Here is a 25,430-nt window from a genome sequence, read left to right as displayed (position 1 = left end):
GCGGCAGCGCGCGACAAAAATTCGGGTGCGCCGGGCCCAGACGGCGGCGGGCGCTAAAACCCTCCTTTAGCGCCTCAAAACGGGCGTGAACTTGGGTTTCCCGGCTCTAATCCCCCGCTGCGGCACCCGATGCGGTGCGGCAGGCGGGGGAACTGCAGGCCTCCTCCTCCTGTTAAGGAGGAGCTGCCTGCAGCCGACAACTGTCCGGCGGATTGACCCGACATCTGAGCCCGGCACCTCGGGGAAGTGCCGGGCTCGCATCAGACACTGATCAGGGCCGCGGGGGGGGAATGCAGGAGTCCGGGAAGGGAGGTGCGGGCAGGCGGCCGCCGGGAACACGGCCGGCCGCCGCTCCACCTTTATGCGCTGGCGCACACTGGGGGAAGACTCTGTTGCCAGAGTCTTAGTTGCGCCTGCCACGGGCGAGGCGGGCACAACTGAATTTCGGCTTGGGGCCGGGTTACCACGGCAACCGGGACGCTGCGCACACCGATGACGTCATCGGTGCTGGCGCAGCGCTACCGGTGCAACGCCGATTTAGGGCCCCAGGGAATTTCTCAACTGGCCATAACTCCGGCGCTAGGCCCTCTAGCGCCTCAAATGCGGCGCTAAGCCTACCGAATTTCTAGGCCTTTCTTTTTAATGCCACTAAAGATGGGGAGAGTGGGAAAATCAGCTGTCTAGATTGGAGGAGATTATCAACACTGAGTGACCAGAACATATCTCAGGGATGGTCAATCCAGTTTCACCGCACCTTGGATCAGGTGTTATCCTAATGCCCTGATCCAATTTCTAATGATAATAAAGCAAGTCCCAGGAGCAATAATTATTTTGCCCTGTGATATAAATACTGTTAACAGAGTTCAACCAACCTGAGATTGACACGTCAGCCTAGGTCTATGTAAAAGCCATGAGCTCAACAGCAGCCAAGAGTCCCATAGGGGTGCTAATGGCTTCAAAGACAACTTTTAATCTATTCAGAGTAATCAGGCTGTCAAAGTGGTTCTTTCTGGCTTTAAATGTGAACAAAATTAGGAAAAAGTTCTTGCTGGGGGTGGGGGGAAAGGAAGGGAAGGGGAAGGAATGGGGTGAAAGAGGGTAAAGTGATGGCGAAGCAGTAAGAGGGGGTGGAAAGGAATGGGGAAGGAGTGAAGGAGGGAAAAGGGTGAGGAGGAAGGGAAGGGAAGGGAAGTGAAGGCACAGTCCCAGGAGAGTGGCCTTGGCTCTGTGGGAGAGGCATCTGCTGTCTTCTCTCAAGTTAATAGCATGCCTGTTCCCTCGTCACCTACTTCAACAGTGTGCTATTTAGTGCCCCACCGCTAGCTGGTCCAGACTGCCCCAGCCCATGCCGATTTGCTGCAGTCTGCAGCCCTCAAAGTCCAGAGTGGCTCGAGGTCGCCCACCACACCAATCTGAAGTGTCCTCAGAGGAAGCTCAGCAGCCTTCCACCTTACAAGCTGTAGCCACTGGGGAAACACCTCATAGGAGCACCAGGATAGGGAAAGGAGCACAGAAGCCAGGCACTTAGGGCTTGCACCAGGGTGATGCTTAATTACTTCTGTTAACTGTTTCAATATAGATGGAATTGGGTAAATTTGTTTTTTGTTCTGGATTTGGTGTTGGTGTTTATGTTGTAGTGAAGTGAGGGCAAGACCCATAAGGCTAGAATAACAGAAGGCAATCAGATGGCGGTAGTAAGGACGGTGGTGATAAGCATGGCGTGGGGTGACAGTTGTATCACTATAACAACAAACCCACTAATAAGGCGAGTTATACTGCAGTCTGCTGAGGAACAACATAAATATAGGAACAGGAGGAGGCCATTCAGCCCCTCAAGCCTGTTCTGCTATTCAATTAGACCATGGCTGATCTGTATCTCAACTCCATCCACCCACCTTGGTTCCATATCCCTTAATACCCTTACCTAACAAAAATCTATCAATTTCAGTTTTGAAATTTTCAATTGACACCCAGCCTCAATAGCTTTTTGGGGGAGAGAATTCCAGATTTCCACTACCCTTTGTGTGAAGAAGTGCTTCCTGACATTACCCCTGAATGATTTAGCTCTAATTTTAAGATTATGTCCTCCTGTTCTGGATTCTCCCACCAGAGGAAATAGTTTCTCTCTATTTACCCTATCAAATCATTTAACCATCTTAAACGCTTAAAATCCCAACCTTTGATGCAAAAAATTGTTCAGATGTCACTGGGGGAATTCATGAATATGATGATCTGTTCATCACTTACCCTCCATTATAACTGCTCAACACACAATTCCACATTGGAAACAGCATCAGGAGGTTAAGGTAAATATACTAAAAACAATGGTCAGAAATCACACAATTATATAACAATAATGTTATATAGTACAGGTAACTATATTTCTTGAACCTCTTGGCCATATTCAGCAAAGATTGGTTGCACGCACATTCAAATGTCTCATTATTTATTCAGCAGATGAGAGTGTTTAATTTTCTCACAGATTTGCCAGTTCACAGACATTTTCTTTAAATGTAAAGTGTTTTCAAACTGTTAACAACCGCCGTCTATTCCGTGCCCTCCATCAGGGGCGACAGTAATATTCACATCTGACACAATCCACCACAAGCAATCCTTCCTTCCTCAGAAAATTATAAAGCTGAACAGTCACTTACAATTACAGAGAGGTTTGTTTTTTAATGTCAAATCAGGAACAGCTGCAGGTGAGAAAAGCTGGATGTGGCTCACTCAGATCTCTGGATACAAGAGACAGGCCACTATTCCATTTCCCCCTCTGGATCAGTCACCAGGAATGCCGTTTGCCTCAGCTCAGGAATAGCCAACCAAAACTGCAATCTGTTAAGTCTTACCTATGGAAAGTTTACCGCAGTCGCAAGAAAATTAAACAAATGCTTTCAACAATAGCACTGAGCACAGAGAGAGGCCTCTGTGGGCACAGACCCGAAGGTGTTCAGCAAAGATGGCACACTCCCACCCTCTGGTGTTCAAGCGACAGAGCAAGTAGTGTGCAGCTTCAAACACCAGTAGCTGCACTCTGTCAGATACAAGCCAAAAAAAATCTGTAACAGTAATTGGCCATTCAACTTATATACTATAATATACAGAGTGAAGGGCATTCTTCATCATATAGATATCTGTAGGAAATAGCAGGACGCATAAAAAATACTTGACAGTAAATCAAGAGTCGTGCCTGATGTCATTCCCACTTCCCCGTTGCATTTGTTCAGAAGGCAGCTTACACTAGACACGTATTCAAGAGTTGATGCATTACTGCCAAGGTAGTATCATTGCTAATGCAATTTTAAAGCTGTTACAATGAAATGAAATGATATATATATATATATATATATACGTTACCTAATACTTCCATGCCTGGTACTACTGCCAGCAAGCCAGTCACTTGACCATGCACAAGCAAATCAGATGTGGAGCTTGGCGATTGGTTTGCCTGCCTTCTGTCATGCTCAGTCTCCCTCCTCCCAGACAGGCTTTCCTGAACACAGTCCTCTTCTGTGTATTTATTCTATACACATATATATACATATATATATATTTATGGCTACAGGATTCTGCTATATTCCCAATTCTTTTTGTGCAAAGTACTCTTTGAAAAGCAACAAAAGATCTGCTGAGAAACTGAAAGCAAAACTAAAAGAATTCCCTTTACAAGAGAAATGACCAGAAACAAATCCTCTGGGCTTCCAGCGACGGAACAGGCAGACACGTGGCAGCAAGCCAGCATTCGTGACCTTTACTTGTGTCGTTGCCATCACCAGACACAAGGAGGGACCGCGGCAATCAGCTGTAGTCGTGACTTTAAACTTCCCCGAGAAACAATTGTGAGAGAGGATATAATCCACCTAGTGAGAGCATTACTGGAAGCTACTGCGTGAGAGGAATTTACTGCATGAGGAGCAGAAAAAGGGGGGGGCGCACTGCTTATATTAGTCTATATGGTGATGAATGAATAAGTACCATAAATGACAAGGAGTGTAAATTGCAGCAAACCACCTGTCCATCTAATGATTCGATGCCAACTCCCTGAATAGGGTGAAGCCGTGCTTCCAGCAGTGGAGCATTACATGCCCAATCAGCTCAAATCCAAATCTTGACCTGTCACCTGACTGCCTTCAACACATTTTGTCAGTTCTTTCTCGCGAAGCTTTAGGGAGCAACTCAAGCTGCAGAATCCTTTCTGCTTGATCATTGTGCAGTGATATTGATGCCGCCCTGAGGGAAGTCATAGAAACTTGCCGCACAGAAAGAGCCCATTCGGCCCAGCGTGCCTGTTCTGTGCGGTGCCCAGAATTAGACCCAATACTCCAGCTGGGGTCTAACCAGTGTTTCTTAAAGGTTTGGCATAACTTCCTGGCTTTTGTACTCTATGCCTCTATTTATAAAGCCCAGGATCCCATATGCTTTTTTTTAAAAACAGATTATAATTTGCCCATTGTTGAAGAAAGAGGTGTGGCACAGACAGGATCTCAATGAAAAACTGAGAGAAAATGTCAATTGGTTGGTTTCAGTCGTCATTCTTCAGATCAAGGGGGCACGGAGAATAAAAGGTGAAAGATTCTGTTTTCCCCATTGGCTGACAAATCTGTAGACCCAGAATTATTATTGGAAGAACAACGGGGTAAGTTGGAGTATTTTTAACAGAGGGTGGCCACTGAGGCATTGACTATAATGTCATTTAAAGGGAAATTAGATACGGATTTGAAAAGGAGCCTATGAGGTTACAGGGAGAGGACAGGGTTCAAAGTTCAGGTTTAGGGTCGGTTGCTACAGTTGAAGAGTTCGCACCCACACAGGTATGGCCTCCTTCTGTATTGTGCGTTCTATGATGCTACTGCCGCTGCAAAACTCAAAGGGAAATCTGCACCTTGTAGAAATGCTTCAATAGAAACTCACAAGACTGAGCTGTATCTTATAAAACTATCCCGTTCAGGTGTCATCTCCTTCTCACTCAGCTGCAGGAGGGTACTTAGCATAAGAAAGAACTTGTACCTCTACAGTGCCTTTCATGACCTCAGGGTGTTCAAAAGTGCTTTACAGCCAATGGAGTACTTTTGATATGTAATCACTGTTGTAATTTGGAAACGTGGCAGCCAATTTATGCACAGCAAGGTCCCACTCACAGCAATGCAATAAATGACCAGGTGTTGATTGCAGGATAAATATTGTCCGCAAACGAGACTCCAGGATGGTGTGTTGCCTCCCTGGTGCAAGGGTCAAGGATGTCTCCGAGCGGCTGCAGAACATCTTGTAAGGGGAGGGTGAACAGCCAATTGTCGTGGTGCATATAGGCACCAACGATATAGGTAAAAAGAGGGATGAGGTCCTAAAAGTGGAATATAGGGAGTTAGGAGGTAAATTAAAAAACAGGACCTCAAAGGTAGTAATCTCAGGATTGCTACCAGTGCCACGTGCTAGTCAGAGTAGAAATAAAAGGATACTTCAGATGAATACGTGGCTAGAGGAATGGTGCCGGGGGGAGGGATTCAAGTTCCTGGGACATGGGAACCGGTTCTGGGGGAGGTGGGACCAGTTCTAACCGGACGGTCTGCACCTGGGCAGGGCTGGAACCGATGTCCTAGGGGGAGTGTTTGCTAGTGCTGTGGGGGAGGATTTAAACTAAAATGGAAGGGGGTTGGGAACCTGAGCAGGGAGACAGAGGAAAGGAAAACAAGGATAAAAGCAAAAGATAGGAAGGAGAAAAACAAAAGTGGCAGTCAGAGAAATCAACGGTTTAAATCAAACGTGGCCACAGTAAATAATAATACTAATAGGTCTAAAAGCGTTAAAAAAACAAGCCTGAAGGCTTTGTGTCTTAATGCGAGGAGCATTTGTAATAAGGTGGATGAATTGGTTGCGCAAATAGAGGTAAACAAATATGATTTGGTTGGGATTACGGAAACGTGGCTCAAGGACGGCCAAGACTGGGAACTCAACATCCAGGGGTATTCAATATTCAGGAAAGATAGGCAAAAAGGAAAGGGAGGAGGGGTAGCATTACTGGTTAAAGAAGGGATTAACACAATTGTAATGAAGGATATTAGCTCTGATGAGGTGGAATCTGTATTGGTAGAATTGAGAAATACTAAGGGGAAAAAAACATTAGTGGGAGTGGTTTATAGACCTCCAAACAGTAAGGCGGAGGTTGGGGATGGCATTAAAAGAGAAATTAAAGAAGCGTGCAATAAGGGCACAGCAGTCATCATGGGTGACTTTAATCTACATATAGATTGGGCTAACCAAATTAGTAACAATACTGTGGAGGAGGAATTCCTGGAGTGTTTACGGGATGGTTTCCTGGACCAATATGTCGAGGAACCAACCAGAGATCAGGCCATCTTAGACTGGGTATTATGTAATGAGAAAGGATTAATTAGCAATCTTGTTGTACGAGGCCCCTTGGGTCGGAGCGATCATAATATGATCGAATTCTTCATTAAGATGGAGAATGAAGTAGTTGACTCAGGAACTAGGGTCCTCAATTTAAATAAAGGAAACTACGATGGTCTGAGGAGCGAGTTGGGTAGGATTGATTGGGGAATGGCACTCAAAGGGTTGACAGTGGATAGGCAATGGCAAACATTCAAAGACTGAATGGATGAACTACAGAAGTTGTTCATCCCAGTTTGGCATAAAAATAAAACAAAAAAGGTGACTCAACCGTGGTTAACAAGGGAAATTAGGGATAGCATAAGATCCAAGGAGAGGACATACAAATTGGCCAGAAAAAGCAATAATCCTGAGGATTGGGAGCAGTTTAGGATTCAACAAAGGAGGAAAAAGGGATTAATTAAGAAAGGGAAAATAGAATATGAGAGTAAGCTTGCAGGGAACATAAAAACTGACTGTAAAAACTTTTATAGATATGTAAAGAGGAAAAGATTGGTGAAGTCAAGCGTAGGTCCCTTGCAGTCAGAATCGGGGGAATTTATAATGGGGAGCAAAGAAATGGCAGACCAACTAAATACATATTTTGGTTCTGTCTTCACAAAGGAGGACACAAATAACCTCCCAGAAATACCGCGGAAAAGGCACATGGGATTGGGGGCAAGGTATTGACTTGGATAGAGAACTGGTTGGCGGACAGAAAGCAAAGAGTTGGAATAAACGGGTCGTTTTCCGAGTGGCAGGCAGTGACTAGTGGGGTACCGCAAGGATTGGTCCAGGGACCCCAGCTGTTCACAATATATATTAATGATCTGGACGAGGGAATTCGATGTAATATCTCCAAATTTGCAGACGACACAAAGCTGGGTGGGAGGGTATGCTGTGAGGAGGATGTCATGAAACTCCAGTACGATTTGGACAGGTTGGGTGATTGGGCAGAAACATGGCAAATGCACTATAATGTGGATAAATGTGAGGTTATCCACTTTGGTGGCAAAAACAGGAAGGCAGATTATTATTTGAATGGCAATAGATTGGGAGAAGTGGAAGTGCAAAGAGACCTGGGTGTTCTTGTGCACCAGTCACTGAAGGTAAGCATGCAGGTGCAGCAGGCGGTTAAGAAGGCAAATGGTATGTTGGCCTTCGTAGCAAGAGGGTTCGAGTACAAGAACAAGGATGTCTTGCTGCAGTTGTACAGGGCCTTGGTGAGACCGCACCTTGAGTATTGTGTGCAGTTTTGGTCACCTTACCTGAGGAAGGACGTTCTTGCCATGGAGGGAGTGCAGCGAAGATTCACCAGGCTGATACCTGGGATGGCAGGAATGATGTACGAGGAGAGATTGTGTCAATTGGGCTTATACTCACTGGAGTTTAGAAGATTGAGAGGGGATCTCATCGAAACCTATAAAATTCTGTCAGGTCTGGACAGACTAGATGTAGAAAGGATGTTTCTGATGGCCGGGGAGTCCAGAACCAGGGGTCATAGTCTAAGGATAAGGGGTAAGCCATTTAGGACTGAAATGAGGAGGAATTCCTTCACGCAGAGAGTGGTGAACCTGTGGAATTCTCTGCCACAGAGGGCGGTGGAGGCCAGTTTATTAAATATATTCAAGAAAGAGTTGGATATATTTCTTAAGGCTAAAGGGATCAAGGGATATGGGGAGAAGGCAGGGACAGGGTACTGAATTTGGATGATCAGCCATGATCTCATTGAATGGCGGAGCTGGCTTGAAGGGCCGAATGACCTACTCCTGCTCCTATCTTCTATGTTTCTATGTTTCTAGGACACCGGGGATAACTCCCCTGCTGTTCTTCGATATAGTGCCATGGGGTATTTTACGTCTGCCTGAGAGGGCAGATGGGGCCTCAGTTTAACGTCTCAGCCAAAAGACGGGACCGTCCGACAGTGCAGCACTCCCTCAGTACTGCACTGGAGTGTCAGCCTAGATTACGTGTTCAAGTCTCTGAAGTGGAAATCACGACCTTCTGACCCAGAGGCGAGTGTGCTGTATCTGAGCCACGGCTGACATGTGGTTTGGTGATGAAATCATTCTTTAATGACTTCGAAGAAGAGAAGGAATGTTTTTATGAAATGTTAGAATGAAACCACCAACACAGATATTTGTAAAATTCATTAATTGGCAGAAAAAAACTATGCTTAAAAAAATATATTTGATGGGATCATAACTATACAATAATCATTAATAAATCCAACAAGGAATTCAGGGGAAACTTCTATACCCAAAGAGTGGTTAGAATGTGGAACTTGCTACCACATGGAATAGTTGAGGCGAAGAGGATAACTGCATTTAAGGGAAGCTAGACAAATGCATGAGGGAGAAGTGAATAGAAGGATATGCTGATAGAGCTCGATAAAGTAAGGTGGGAGGAGGCTCATGTGGAGCATAAACACCAGCATAGACCAGTTGGGCTGTAAGGCCTGTTTCTGTGCTGTAAGTTATTTGTAATAATTTACGAAATTTTGTGCAAGAATTGTAAACATCAAGAGGGAGAAATTCGGTACGTTAGCACCTCCTGTTAACGCCTCCAGGGGAGCAATAATGGGGCGCTAACAACTTACCACCCGGGCGCAGCGACGTTACCGCCGCCCGCGAAATTCACTTGGCGGTTTGCGGCAGCGGTAATCCCTAGCGCCGCGATCTCCTGCACCCGGAGATCGTGACGTCATTGCTGTGCGCATCGCCCCAGTAGCGCCCTGGACCCGAACTTCGGTTCCACCCCCTTCAGCGTCGCTGGGTGACAACACCGACAGCTGCAGGAGGCGTTGTTCGGGAGACCAGGTGCTTCAGAGGTGCAAATTAAAGATGATGTTGGCACGGGTAGGAGAAAAATTTTAGCAACATTGCAATTTATTTTATTCGATTCCTCCTGGGCCGTGATTGATCAGCCTGGCACTCTGCTGGAGTGCATGAGGCTGATCGGGCCGGATCACGACTGCCGTCAGGCCCCAGCTAACTGGTCCCTGTGCAGAGCCTGCAGCGATGGCCCTTCCCTTTAAGGGAGGGAAGGAGCCTCGGATCGCAGCAACACGGCATGGGACATTGTGCAGCGCTGCACCACTACCCCCCGCCTACGTCCTTTAGCGCTCCAGGAAGGAAGTGGAGCGTTTTTAGTGCTTCACTTCTTTCCTGGAGCGCAATGAATTTTGCCAAAGCTAGGCATCATTAGCGCCTGGCAGTGGTAGCTGGTAGCGCCCAGCAGCGCTGTGTCTCCGGCGATGATGTCATCGCTGTGCGCAGTGCCCCGCTCGTGCTCCAGCCGCAAACTTGGCTCACGCCCCCTGACCTACCGCCAGGCACTCTGTCCGACAGGGTCAGCGTGCCATGTTTGCGGCCGTGGCGGCGCAAATTAAATGGCAGGCACCGGGCGGCCATTTATTTTTGGGCCACCTGCCAGCACCTGCCCCCTCTGGCCTCCTCCTGCAGGGTGCCGGCCGCGATCACTCAGCCCGGCACTCCTCTTGAGTGCCGGACTCTTTTGGTGGCACCCCGCTCCCCGGTGGTCCAGCAGGGCCCCGGTGCACGCTGCGCTAGGCCCCTCCCCTTTAATCAGGGGAGAGAGGCCTGCAGTACCGCGGCGCTACTTTCCGACACGTATGGCACTGCTGCATGTAGCACCACGATATTCAATGGGAGCGCCCCAAGAGGGAGGGGAAGCACTTCCAGTAGCATCCCGCCTCCTGCTTGGGGAGCTACTATTCAATTTCGGGCGGGGGTCGCTAACTTTTTCGGGGTGCTAGTTTTGCGCCCTGGCGAAGTTAGTACCCCAAAGGGGGTGCAACCCAATTTTTTCCCCTTAGAGTTTGCGTGTGACTGACTTCATTATTGTGGTGATTATTCTTTATGTTTAGTAAGAAGTATTGTGATTGGTTGTTTGTTTCCTGCCTTGGGATATATGCTGTAATCTCATTGGTAGTTGATGTCATGTGATTTGTGGTGGCCATCTTAAATTCAGTTCTTTCCAGCCTTTAGTTGGGACTGGGTGTTGAAGATGTGCTACAGGATTTTTAAGTTAATAAAGCCTAGATTAGAAAGGCAAATCTATTCTTTATTTCAATTTATTAACTTTATGTCAGAATGGAGCGATATCTTCAACCAGAACGATTCAATGCTGACCCTAATTCTGCAGGAGTGGATGATAAATGGAAACATTGGTATTGTACATTTAAAAACTTTTTGGGCGTGTTGGATCAAGAGTCTCTAAATAAGCTGAATATGCTGATCAACTACATTGCTCCGGATGTGTATAAGTACATTTTGGACTGTAAAACTTATGAAGTGGCTATTTCTACATTGGAAAAGATTTTTGTTAAACCAAAGAATGAGGTATTTGCACGTCACCTTCTATCTGCCCGTAGGCAGCAGGTGGGAGAATCTTTGGATACTTATTTACAAGCACTTCGGTGCCTTAGTGTTAACTGTAATTATAAGGCCGTGACGGCTGAAGAATATAAGGAAGAATCGGTACGGGATGCTTTTATTAATGGATTACTGTCTAGATCAATTCATTAGCGGTTGTTAGAAAATAAGACTTTGGATCTTAAGAGTGCTTTTGAGCAAGCTTCTACATTGGATGTGGCTCAGAGAAGTTCGGATTCTTATGCTCTTTTTAATCGGCCTGCGACTGTGGTTTCGGCAGTTCCGGATGAAAAGGAATTATGTGGACTTAATAGGAGTGGTTTACTAGATTCTGAAACAGTTTCTACTTCGGCGGCTGTTGCCTCTAGGATTCAGAAGTGTTATTTTTGTGGGAACGTCCGGCACCCTCGTCTGAAGTGTCCTGCTCGGGAGGCTGTGTGTAGTAAATGCGGCAAGAGAGGTCATTACGCACGTGTGTGTAAATCATCAGGTTCAATTGCCTCCTCTGTGACTATTCAGCCTTTAGATAGGGCGTTTATTGCATCAATTTCTGCTGCATTTGCTCATGGCCTAAACAAAGCTATAGTTACGGCCCAAGTTAATGGGTTGGAAGTGAAGGCCCTTATAGATACGGGCAGTACCGAGAGTTTTATAAGTCTTCAGTTTGCGAAGGAGAAGCATTTGAAAATTTCGCCTGTTATGTATCAGGTGTGTATGGCTCAGACGACTCTCACTTCACAAGTAGCTGGTTGTTGCCTTGTGAAATTGATTCTTCTAGGTAATACGTATACTGATATATGCCTATCTGTTTTGCCTAATCTCTGTGCGGATATTTTGATTGGTCATGATGTGCTTCAGTTACACGAGTCTCTCAGTTTTTCATTTGGAGGGACTAAGCCACCTTTATCTATTTGTGGATTAACCTCTTTATCCATTTCTCCATTATCACTTTTTTCCAATTTGATGCCGGATTGTAAGCCAATTGCTACCAAGTCAAGAAGGTATAGCAGTCAGGATAGAGAATTTATTAATTCTGAAGTTCAACGTCTCTTATTGGAAGGAATCATTGAACCTAGTTGTTCGCCTTGGCGAGCACAGGTAGTTGTCACGACTAACGAGAGACATAAGAAACGAATGGTGATAGACTATTCCCAAACTATTAATAGGTATACTCAATTAGATGCGTACCCCTTGCCTAAGATTGATGAGCTTATCAACAAAGTATCTCAGTATAAGGTTTTTAGCACTATTGATTAAAGAGTGCTTATCATCAGATTCCTATTGTTAAGAAGGATCAACCATATACGGCCTTTGAGGCTGGCGGAAAGCTGTATCAGTTTTGCCGAATACCATTTGGTGTTACTAATGGTGTTGCTTGTTTTCAACGGGCAATGGATGCTTTTATAAGTGATAACTCTCTCTCTGACACCTTTTCATACTTAGATGACATCACAGTGTGTGGCAAATCAAGGGTGGAGCATGATTCTAATTTTAAAAGATTCCTTCAAGCTGCGGAAAAAGTTGGTTTAACTTTTAATAAAGAGAAGTGTATCTTTTCGACCACTGAGGTAAATCTATTGGGGTATATTATCTCAGGAAACAAGATTAAACCAGATCCAGAACGTCTGCGACCATTGATCGATTTACCTTGTCCTACTAATTCTAAGGCTTTGCAACGAGTTGTTGGACTGTTTTCTTACTATTCTAATTGGATTGCAAATTTTTCACAGAAGATCCGGCCTCTTATTCGGGTTACGACATATCCTCTATCATGGGAGGCCAGGACGTGTTTTGATAATTTTTAAAAGGATATCCTTGGAGCAGTTGTGCATTCTATTGATGAGCAGGTTCCTTTTGTGATTGAGACGGATGCTTCTGATTTTGCAATTGGGGCTACTCTGAACCAAAATGGAAGACCTGTGGCCTTTTTCTCACGTACCTTGAACAATAGTGAAAAAAGGCATTCTTCAATAGAGAAAGAGGCGTATGCAATAGTAGAAGCACTGCGTAAATGGAGGCATTATTTATCGGGGCGACATTTTACGTTGGTAACTGATCAAAAGTCTGTGTCCTTTATGTTTGATGTCAAACATTTTGGAAAGATTAAGAATGATAAAATAATGAGGTGGAGGATTGAGTTGGCATGTTACCATTTTGATATAGTTTATCGTCCGGGGAAGGATAATGTTGCTGCTGATGCGCTGTCGAGGGCTTATTGTTCTGTGATTCACAGAGATACGCTTATTAATCTTCACAATGCCTTATGCCATCCTGGGGTTACGAGGATGATACACTTCGTACGCAGTAAGAATTTGCCCTTTTCAGTTGAAGACGTCAAGCGGATGACTTCATCATGTTCTATCTGTGCTCGGTGTAAACCGAATTTCTTTAAGCCTCAACGAGCTCATCTTATAAAGGCTACTTCTCCTTTTGAACGTTTGAGCGTCGATTTCAAGGGGCCTCTTCCTTCAACTACTCAAAACCGATATATATTTACTGTTGTGGATGAGTTTTCAAGGTTCCCTTTTGCTTTTCCTTGTGCAGATGTATCAGCTGCTACAGTTATCAAATGTCTGACTCAACTTTTTGTCATCTTTGGGATGCCTGCGTATATCCATTCGGATCAGGGAAGTTCTTTTATGTCTTCCCAGTTGAAGGAATACCTTCAGAGTCGGGGAATTTCTACTAGTAGAACTACCCCATATAATCCCCAGGGTAATGGACAGTGCGAACGATACAATGGGGTGATCTGGAAGGCAGTTATGTTGGCTTTGGCATCCCGGAACCTTAAGAATACACAGTGGGAAATGGTACTGCCTGATGCCCTGCATTCCATTAGATCATTGCTTTCAACGGCTACTAATGTGACCCCCCATGAAAGGCTCTTTAACTATCCGCGGAGATCTACTATGGGATATTCGGTACCTTCATGGCTTACTATGCAGGGACGTGTGCTGCTTCGGCGCCATGTTAGATTGTCAAAATATGATCCTTTAGTGGAGGAGGTGGAGCTGTTGGAGGCAAATTCCCAATATGCTCATATTCGATTCCAAGATGGGAAAGAAAGTACCGTTTCAATTAAAGACTTGGCTCCTTGTGGTGGCCAGCCCTCTTCTGAGGATATTAACAATAGTCATGATTCAGATAATGTGGATGCTGTTACAGATACTATGAATATTTCCAATCCGACTGCAGATAATTATACTTCTATTAGTCAGCCCTCGATGGATGTTCATGACCGTCCCAGTTTACCTCCTGATGGGATTTCTAATCCGGAAACCATTGAAAACCGGGATATGGATAGCCTTCCTGCAGAAGATACTTCTGTGTCTCCTGGTGTGGGAGGGCAAGGAATTTCACCAAGGTTGAGAAGGTCGACACGAACAAGATATCCGGTCGACCGATTGAAAATGGACTTTTAAATTGATAGTAATGTTTTAAAATTGTTGAAATATTATATTATATTGTTTTAGTTGAGAGATACTTAATACTTATGTGCAATGTTACTAATTGTTGTTGCTCACTTAGTATTGTGTCATGTTGAATAGTTTTATTTTGTCTGTGCATAGTTTTAGTTGTAAATAATTAATTATAAATTGTAAAGGTTATTTAGGTTGGAGTATATTTTAAAAGGGGGGTGAATGTGGTGATTATTCTTTATGTTTAGTAAGAAGTATTGTGATTGGTTGTTTGTTTCCTGCCTTGGGATATATGCTGTAATCTCATTGGTAGTTGATGTCATGTGATTTGTGGTGGCCATCTTAAATTCAGTTCTTTCCAGCCTTTAGTTGGGACTGGGTGTTGAAGATGTGCTACAGGATTTTTAAGTTAATAAAGCCTAGATTAGAAAGGCAAATCTATTCTTTATTTCAATTATCTTGGTGAGTATTTTTGCTGTGTAATACCTGTTTGACTCTGCTCGCTGTGATGGAGCTCCTATTGCGATTTGCGACTGCCATGCGTCCTGGGGGCATGGGGGGGAGAAAGAGCTTCCATCGCAGTCTCTGCAGCTGGGTGGTTGCACCACATTCCCTCCCCCCCGCTCGCCCCCTTAGTTTGCTGGCTGAAATCCGCTGGTGTTGTGCGTTTTGATTGAATTGAACAGCAATTAAGCCAGTATTTCAGGCCATGATCTAACCTAACCAGACACTGTTAAAGGCATAATTTATCTTTAGGGTTACCAGGTTTTTTTTTTCAAGTGAGGTTGTACATGCTGGTAACTTGGCAAGGTGACTTGAAGGGTAAAAGGTTCCTTCTGTTCTTCATCAAGCTCTCACAAACAGCAATGAAATTAATGACCACAATATGATCTGTTTCAGGTGTTGATTAACAGATACATATTGGCCTGGACACCAGGAGACTTCCCTGTAATGTATGTACCTTAAAGGGGGGAACTACTTTGTACAGCTCATGTATACTGGTCACTGCTGTACTTACAGATACTACATGAGCTGTACAAAGTAGTTCCCCCTTTAAGGTACATACATTACAGGGAAGTCTCTGGTGTCCAGGCCAATATGTATCTCGTTAATCAACACCTGAAAACAGATCCTATTCGAGCGTCATTAATTTCATTGCTGCTTTGTGAGAGCTTGATGAAGAACAGAAGGCACCTTTTACCCTTCAAGTACACCTTGCCAAGTTACCAGCATGTACAACCTCACCTTGAAAAAAAACCCTGGTAACCCTACAGATAAATTCATGCCCTTTACACAGTGATCATCGGTTAGGCTTCAGACTCACTGGCTGATAATCACTGGCTTACATTGTCGTCTCAATTCACTATCCAAACCGCTCCCAGACAGCGGCAGGCTAGAGCCGACCGAGCGGCACAGCAAAGGGCCGAGCAGCGTCGACGGGGGAGAGAGAGAGAGGGCAGAGCGCACAGGGCGCAGCCGGTGTTCAGGGGCCGAGCAGCGTCGGAGAGAGGGAGAGAGAAGCGCGCGAAACCTACAAGGTGCCGCCATTGCCACGAGAACCGCCAGGAGCGGCATCGGCAGCAGCGGGGGAGGAAGGAAAGCGGGGGAGACGCCATTTTAAGCCATTCAGAGACGCCATTTTAAACCACACCCAAAATGCCGAAGAGTGGCAGTATCACCGCATTTGACAATGAAGTCGAAGATTGGACTACATATGTCGAACGAATAGAGCTGTACTGCAAGGCAAATGGGGTGTCAGATGACAAGAAAGCATCGGTATTGTTGAATTTAATGGGTGCAAAGACGTATGGTTTATTGCAAAATCTAGTAACCCCAATGAACCCAATGTAAAAGAGTTTTGAAGACATAGTAACGATACTGAAGGAAGATTTAAACCCCACACCGCTGCTGATAGCAGAAAGATTCAAGTTTCACAAACGGAACCAGCATAAGGATGAAAGCAATGCTGATTTTTTAACAGAACTGCGCAAACTATCGAAACACTGCCAGTTTGGAGCGGGACTGGCAGATACCTTAAGGGACAAGTTTGTGTGTGGGCTTCAAAGTGAAGGAACCCAGAAACGGCTTTTATCTGAAAAGGACCTTACGCTGGAAAAGGCTTTCAGCATTGAGGTATCATATGAAGCAGAAGCACGGGGCGCTGCAGAGATACAACAGAGACCGCAAGAATATGGCACAAACGAAATGTCATATGGAACAGAGAAGTGCTATCGCTGCGGCAGAACAACACACGACCGGAATGATTGCTGGTTCAAAGACAAAGTGTGCAGACAGTGTGGAAAAGTAGGACACATAGCACGAGTCTGCAGGTCGGGAAAGAAAACCAGCAATAAGAAACCTGCCAAAGTAAAGTACCAGAAGGTACATAAGATGACGGAGAATAGTTCAGACGAACAAAAGAGTGATAACGACTCTGAAAGCAGGGAACTGAGTTGTCTGAAACTACATAATGTGATCACAACGGAGGATCACCGAACCATTTGGGTCACTCTCAAGATAGCAGGAGTCCAGGTAAAGATGGAATTGGACACAGGATCAGCCCTAACAGTCATAAACCGACGGGACTACGAGCGGCTATTCTCACAAAAATTATTTTGAAGATGTACACGGGGCAAAAAGTCTACCCCAAAGGAAAAATAAGGGTGACCGTTATATATAACGGTAAGGAAACACCAAAACTAGACCTGTATGTATTGCAAGATGGAGGACCACCATTACTGGGACGTGAATGGATCCAGAAAATACAACTGGATTGGCATTCCATACAGGCACTGACTGTGGCTGACAAAAAGGATGATGACGTCACACCTGGGCGACTGTCAAAGATCCTAACTGACGCGAAAGAAGTGTTCCAGCAAGGACTCGGAACATTAAAAGGCATGACAGCAACGATTAAAATTGAAGATAACGCAAGCCCAAAATTTTTTAAGGCCAGACCGGTACCTTATGCGATCCGCACAGCCGTCGAAGCAGAGCTGGAGAGTCTGGAACATTCAGGTGTATTGACCAAGGTAGACTGGAGCGAGTGGGCTACACCCATCGTCCATGTGATGAAAAAGTCGTTGAGCAGCACGCCTGGGGAACCAAAGAAGGTTCGCATCTCTGGGGACTTTAAGGTAACAGTGAACCCGATCCTTCACACCGTACAATATCCACTTCCGCGGATTGAAGATATTTTCACCTCGCTATCTGGAGGGAAACGCTTCACTAAGATTGATCTGGCCCAGGCGTATCTGCAAATGGAGGTAGAAGAAGCATCAAAAAAATAACTCACAATCAACACCCATAATGGTCTCTACCAATACAACCGGCTGGTATTCGGGGTAGCATTAGCTCCGGCTATTTGGCAGAGGGCAATGGAACAAGTCCTGCAAGGGATCCCAGGGACCCAGTGTTATTTGGACAACATCCTGGTCATGGGCAAAAATGACAGTGATCACCTTGCCAACCTGGAGCAGGTGCTCACTAGATTGCAGGAATATGGGCTCCGAGCTAACCGCCCCAAATGCGAGTTTTTTAGAAAACAAATCTCGTATTGTGTCCACGTTATCGATAAAGAGGGGTTACATAAGTCCCCAGAGAAGATTGAGGCAGTAGTCAAGGCTCCAGCACCGGAAAATGTGTCACAACTGAGGTAGTTCCTCGGGCTGGTAAACTACTACCATAAGTTCTTGCCAAATGTGTCTACAATACTACACCCACTGAACATCCTACTGCAAACTGGAGTGCCATGGAAGTGGAGTGACGAATGTAGATGAGCTTTCCAGAAGAGCAAAACACTAATCACATCGAAAGAGGTACTGGCCCATTACAACCCAGCATTATCAATTCGGTTGGCATGTGATGCATCACCCTACGGCATTGGAGCGGTGCTGTCGCACAAATTCTCGGACAGCTCAGAGAGGCCAATAGCCTTTGCGTCACGATCACTAACCTCAGCCGAGCGTAACTACGCCCAGATTGACAGGGAGGCCCTCAGCCTAGTGTGGGGAGTGAAAAAGTTCAATCACTATCTGCACGGGCAGAAATTCACATTGCTGACTGATCACCAGCCTCTTGTCTCCATTTTTAATCCGAAGAAGGGTGTTCCGGTGATGACGGCGCAACGACTACAAGGATGGTCACTTTTTCTAGGGGCGCACCACTATGAGATTGAATATAAGGGCACGAAACAGCATGGAAATGCTGATGGGCTATCATGCCTGCCACTGCCTACTGCGGAGGAAGCACCAGCAGTGGATCCTGTCGAAATATTCTATTCGACTATAGTTGAATACCTACCGGTAACTAACGCTTGTATCGAAAAGGAAACCCGAAATGACCCGACACTGTCTCGGGTATATGATTTGACATTGAATGGATGGCCAGCACATGGCGACTCACTGTTGCCAGCATTCTCGACAAGGAGAGAACAGCTGTCAGTGTGCCGGGGGAACTTGACGTGTGGATCCCGAGTGGTAATTCCACCCAAGTTAAGAGATAGAGTGCTCAATGAGCTTCATGAGGGTCATCTGGGAGGGGTAAAAATGAAAAGCCTAGCCAGGGCTTATGTGTGGTGGCCGGGAATCGATAAACAAATCGAGGACCTGACCAAGAGCTGCTCAGGATGCCAGAAAGACCAAAATGCACCACCACAGGCCCCTCTACATCCATGGGAGTGGCCCTCATCTCCATGGCAACGGGTGCATATTGATTTTGCTGGTCCATTCATGGACTCAATGTTTTTAATAGCCGTGGATACGCACTCGAAATGGCCTGAGGTCATCAAAATGTCCTCCACCACCACGGAGAAAACTATTGCAGTCCTACGGACCATTTTTGCCAGGAATGGCTTGCCAGAACAGATTTGCTCCGACAACGGACCACAGTTTGTGTCCGAAGAGTTCCGGAGGTTCTTGAAAAAGAATGGGGTAAGGCATTACACATCCGCCCCGTATCATCCAGCCACAAATGGATTGGCTGAGAGGTTCGTACAAACCTTTAAGAAGGCAATAAAGGCTATGTACAATGACAACATTCCGCTGCAGCACAAGGTGGACAATTTCCTGTTCGCCTACCGGAATGCGACACATGCAGTCACCAACCAGGCCCCAGCCATGATGTTCTTTAACCGAAGGTTAAGATCTCACCTGGATTTGCTCAGACCAAACGTACGAAGAGATGTTGAGAGTAAGCAATTCCAGCACATCCATGAGATGCCAACAAGGAGCTTCAATGTAGGGCAACCAGTCTTGGCCCGCGACTACCGAACAGAAAAATGGCAGCCAGGAACGATATGCACACGGCAGGGCCCACTAATGTACACAGTGGACATTGGGGAGAGCATTGTGAGGTGCCATGCTGACCAGATCCTAGAGTCACAGGAACAAGTCAACCCCATGCCTCGCCCATACGTACCTGATGATGAACCCGATGTACAGGTCGCATCTACCCCAGAAACAGTAGCATCGGAAGCTGATGAATCAACTGACGACAGGGGGCCAGTATCGCCTCCGCACCAAGAGCAAGACACTCGGGAAAGGCGCTATCCAGAAAGGATCAGGAAGCCTCCCCAAAGACTGAATTTATAAATAGACTATTTTCAGCTAATGTTGCATGTTAAAAGTGTTAATTGTAATTAGTTTGATATTTAATTGTTAAATGAGTGTTATGGTACTGTTAATCTAAAAGGGGAGGAATTGTAATATATGTACCTTTAAGGGGGGAACTACTTTGTACAGCTCATGTATACTGTAGTACCGGCAGTGACCACACCTGTATATAACCCTGAGTAGTAATCTGTACAGTTCAGTTGCAGTCTGAGCCACGTTGAGTAAACATCGTTTGTAGCGTTCTCCGCAGTCTGTGTCTGATTATACACGGACGTAACATTCCCCATCTCTTCTTTGAAAGAAAGAGGTCGCCCTTGTTCACAACTTTGTCAGGCTAACTGTGTTTGCATTTGCGACCAATACCATCACCATGGTCAAGCGAAAGGCAGGAGCCCAGGCACCAACAGCGTCTCAGAAAAAGTGCTGCTCAGCACTTAAAGATGGTGTGGAGATGCCGGTGTTGGACTGGGGTGGACAAATGTAAGAAGTCACACAACACCAGGTTTTAGTCCAACTGTTGGACTATAACCTGGTGTTGTGTGACTTCTAGCATTTAAAGAGGAATGGCTTTTGGATGTTGAGGAAACCGAAACAACCGATGTGTCTGGTAGGGGCCGTTGGAAACTGGGAGACATTTTTTAGTATTCAGTGAGTGCCGGGGTCGTGTGTAAGTTATGTTATGAAGCCAAGGTTAATGGTGAGTTTACAACTGGCAAAAAATGGGCAGAATGGAATCTGGACTATCTGAAAGGCCACCTCGTTCAAAAAGCTCATGTTGGTGCAGTTAAAAGGTTACCTAAATTCGCCATTTATTTGCAGTGTCTGCTGAAAACCGACAGAAGCGCATTGAACTGGGGGAACGTCAGCGAGCAAATCCGGACAAAATAAAAATTCTGATTGACAATGTGCTTCTTGCTATAAAAACAAACGGATCCATGTTGTCGGTGCAGCAAATTAACGACCATCTAGCAAGATCTGTTAATGTTCCTCCCAGTTGAAGAAGCAAGAACTATGTCTTTGAATTTGTACAGTCTATTAACGCTGTAATGCAAAACGAGGTACTGGCAGCTGTATGCAATTTCTAAGTGCATACGCTGATAGTTGACAAAAGCACTGACATTGGTGTGCATAAAATGGTAATCCTGTACATAAAGTTACATAGATACATAGATACATAGAAGATAGGAGCAGGAGTAGGCCATTCGGCCCTTCGTGCCTGCTCCGCCATTCGATGAGATCATGGCTGATCCTTTAATTCAGTATCCCGTCCCCGCCTTCTCTCCGTAACCCTTAACCCCTTTTGCCCGTAGAAATATATCTAATTCCCTCTTAAATATATTTAATGAGCTGGCGTACACTGCCCTCTGTGGCAATGAGTTCCACAGGTTCACCACTCTCTGAGTGAAGAAATTCCCCCTCATCTCTGTCCTAAATGGTTTAGCCCTTATCCTTAAATTATGTCCTCTAGTTCTGTTCTCACCCGCCAAGGGAAACATTCCTTCTGCATCCAGTCTGTCTAGACCTGTCAGAATTTTATACACTTCTATGAGGTCCCCTCTCAATCTTCTAAACTCCAGTGTGTACATCCCTAAACTACATAGTCTCTCCTCATAGGTCATTCCCGCCATTCCTGGTATCAGCCTGGTGAATCGCCGCTGCACCCCCTCCATGGCAAGAACATCCTTCCTCAGATGAGGCGACCAAAACTGTACACAGTACTCGAGGTGTGGTCTCACCAGTGCCCTGTACAGCTGCAGCAAGGTATCCCTGTTCCTGTATTCTAACCCTTTTGCTATGAAGGCCAGCATACCGTTTGCCTTCTTGACCGCCTGTTGCACCTGCATGCTCGCCTTCAGTGACTGGTGTACAAGAACACCCAGGTCTCTCTGTAATTCCCCCTCTCCCAATCTATTGCCATTTAAATAATAATTTGCCCTCCCGTTCCTGCACCCAAGGTGGATAACTTCGCACTTGTCCACATTATAGTGCATCTGCCATTTATCCGCCCAATCGCCCAGTCTGTCCAAATCGCTCTGGAGCTTCCTGGTCTCTTCCTCTGAGCCCACCCCCCCTCCTAGTTTAGTGTCGTCTGCAAATTTGGAAATGCTGCATCCGACTCCCTGATCCAGGTCATTAATGTAAATTGTGAACAGCTGGGGGCCCAGGACAGATCCCTGTGGTACCCCACTTGTTACTGCCTGCCATTCAGAAAATGAGCCGTTTATTCCAACTCTCTGTTTTCTATCTGACAGCCAGTTCCCTATCCACGCCAAAACTTTCCCCTTTATCCCATGAGCCTCAATTTTCCATGCTAATCTTTTATGTGGGACCTTATCGAAGGCCTTTTGGAAGTCCAGGTACACCACATCTACTGGCTCTCCCCCATCTATTCTACCAGTTACTCCCTCAAAAAATTCCAATAGATTAGTCAAGCACGATTTACCCTTTGTAAATCCATGTTGACTCTGTCCTATCCTGTCCCCATTTGCTAAGTGCTCCGCTATTTCATCCTTAATGATGGACTCCAGCATTTTGCCCACAACTGATGTAAGGCTTACAGGTCTGTAATTACCTGCTTTTTCCCTACCCCCCTTTTTGAATAGTGGGGTAACGTTAGCTACCCTCCAATCCATCGGCACTGTTCCCGAGTCTAATGAATTCTGAAAAATCATCCTTAGTGCATCCGCTATCTCTAGGGCCACCTCCTTCAGTACCCTAGGATGCATGTTATCAGGCCCTGGGGATTTGTCCACCTTCAATCCCTTTAGCTTCCTTAACACCATATCCTTAGAGATATTGATTTGCGTCAGTTCCTCCTTTGCCAATGTCCCTATTTTTCCCGATATCCCAGGGAGGTTTTTTGTGTCTTCCTTCGTAAAGACTGACCCAAAGTATGCATTTAGTTGATCTGCCATTTCCTTATTTCCCATTATATATTCCCCCGTATCTGACTGCAATGGACCAACTTTGGTTTTCACCAGTCTTTTCCTTTTGATATACTTATAAAAGCTTTTGGAGTTAGTTTTTATATTTTCCGCCAGCTTGTTTTCGTAAGCTATTTTGCCCCTCTTGATTATGCCCTTTGCCCTCCTTTGCTCTATCTTAAACTGTTCCCAATCTTCCGCTCTGGCGCTTTTTTTGGCTATTTTATACGCCCTATCTTTGGATTTTATGCTGTCTCTAATTTCCCCTGTTATCCACGGTTGAGTCACCTTTTTAGATTTCCTTTTATGCCAGATTGGTATAAACAATTTTTGCAATTTTGTCATTCTATCTTTAAATGTTTGCCATTGTTTATCTACCTCCAGTCCTCCCAGGAACGTTGTCCAATCAGACCTACTCAGTTCCCGTCTCATGGCATCATAATTCCCCTTGTTTAAATTCAGGACCTTAGTCTCTGAGTCAATTTCTTCGCTCTCCATTTCGAGTGAGAAATCGATCATGTTATGATCGCTCTGACCCAAGGGTCCCCGTACAACAAGATTACTGATTAGTCCCTTCTCATTGCACAGTACCCAGTCCAATATAGCCTGTTCCCGAGTTGGTTCCTCGACATATTGATCCAGATAACCATCCCTCAAACACTCAAGGAATTCCTCCTCCTCATTATTTTTACTGATTAGGCTAGTCCAATCTATATGTAAGTTAAAGTCACCTATGATGACAGCTGTGCTCTTATTGCACGCTTCTCTAATTTCCCTCGTGATGCCCTCCCTAACCTCTATTTTACTATTTGGAGGCCTATATACCACTCCTATTAATGTTTTTCGCCCCTCGCTATTTCTTAGCTCCACCCATATAGATTCTGTATTAACTGAGTTAATATCCTTCCTTTCAATTGCATTTATCCCCTCTTTTACTAGCAATGCTACCCCTCCTCCCTTTCTTTTTTGTCGATCCTTCCTAAATACTGAATACCCCTGTATGTTAAGCTCCCAGCCCTGCTCACCCTGCAACCATGTTTCCGTAATCCCAATTAGGTCATAATTATTAACCTCTATTTCCACAGCTAATTCATCTACCTTGTTCCTGATGCTTCTCGCATTAAGGTATAAAACCCTCAGGCTTTTTTTATGCTCACATTTTTTATGAATTAGTTTGGCCCTTTGTTTTTTGTTCCTCACCCTTTTATCATTTATTTCTGTCTGCCTTTCACTTTCCTCTATTTCACTACATAGGTTTCTAGCCCCCTGCCATACTAGTTTAAATGCTCCCGAACTGCTTTATCAAAAATTACCCCGAGAACATCAGTTCCATCTCTGCACAGGTGTAGACCGTCCCAGTTGAGAGCAGAACGATGTCAGCCACAAGGCTGTGTTTGCTGGCATTGTCCAGCTAAGTGAATATGATGCTTGTAGCCTAACAGATGCTATCAGGCAGTTCTACATGGATCACAAACTGGATCTACAGAGAATGGTGATGCTGACTTCAGATGACACATCTGTCATGTTAGGTAGGCATAACAGTGTAGCTGCCCAGCTTAGAGAGTGCGTGCCACACTTGCTAGAACAACACTGTAATGCCCATAGAGAAGATTGGGAATCGATGATGCTTGGAAAGGTGTACCAATGATGAAAGATGTGGAAAAACTAGTTTGAACTGTATATGCCATATTTAGCAGATCATCTGTTAAGAAAGCTATGTTTGAGGAGTCAGCCAGCATCATAAAATTTGTTGCATTACCTTTCAGTCCGTTGAAGGAAGTGCACTGCTTATCACGTAAATTTGCTGTAGATGCCCTTCTGAGAAACTGCAATGTACTAGTAGACTGTGATGGAATAAGCCATATAACCTATTCAGAAAAATAGACCATTCAATGAAAGAATTCTGGTCTTATTAAAACAGGACAAACTGGGTCTGGAAATCTAGAAACCTAACTATGAAAAAGCTGTGAAAGCATTCTGGCTATAGAGATAAGATAGTTGTTGACACTGAATCAATAACCTTATTGAAACAGAAGGTTAAAGGCTCCGGTAGTCTGAACCGTTCAGAATGAAACAATGGTTCACCCTGTACAAGGTGTTTTAAATTACACTTCATAAAGAAGCACATAAAAGTAAGAAACATCTGCCTTCGTATAAATGGTGTGGAGATGCTGGTGTTGGACTGGGGTGGTGAAATGTAAGAAATCACACAACACCAGGCTATAGTCCAACAGCTTTATTTGAAATCACAAGCTTTCGGAGCGCTGCTCCTTCGTCAGGTGAAGTGGAGAGATGCATAAAAACACAGCTTATATAGTCAGAGAATAATGTCAGATGTTTACAGGTAATCTTTCTAACTGCCATTTATCACACCTCGGCAGAGAGATAATCACAGCAATCAAAGGTGTAAATGGTGTCCAAACAGGTCAGTAAGGAAAACATTACATCAAAGAACAATGAGGTGGGGTCACAAGGGGTCAAACGTTGCAGATGCTGGGGTCTGTATGAAAAACAAAAAAACAAAAAACAGACAAAAAACATTTTTTTTTGCTGGAAATCACAGCAGGTCCGGCCGCATCTGTGTGGAGAGAGCAAGACAACGACGACTCGAGTCTGGATGACCCTACGTCAGGTGGGGTTACATGTAGCGTGACATGAACCCAAGATCTCGGTTGAGGCCGTCCTCATGGATGC

At 45.1% G+C, this 25,430-nt stretch overlaps 1 protein-coding gene across 1 annotated transcript in view; it reads right to left on the bottom strand.

Moving 5' to 3' along the window:
- The window catches only part of LOC147124899 (muscleblind-like protein 3), an 834,930-nt gene extending 831,420 nt beyond the window's left edge, over positions 1–3,510 (bottom strand). The window contains exon 1 of the mRNA XM_085994439.1: positions 3,358–3,510. The gene's annotated coding sequence lies outside the window, so the exon portion shown is untranslated. The remainder of the gene's footprint in view (positions 1–3,357) is intronic.
- Between the last annotated feature and the right edge of the window lie 21,920 nt (positions 3,511–25,430).

This window comes from Somniosus microcephalus, chromosome 1 (genome assembly GCF_052327205.1).
Source record: "Somniosus microcephalus isolate GS21.2 chromosome 1, FLI_Smic_1.0, whole genome shotgun sequence".
NCBI lineage: Eukaryota > Metazoa > Chordata > Chondrichthyes > Squaliformes > Somniosidae > Somniosus > Somniosus microcephalus.
The sequence above is the reverse complement of the archived record's forward strand: the minus strand, read 5'-3'. Positions and strand labels throughout refer to the sequence as shown.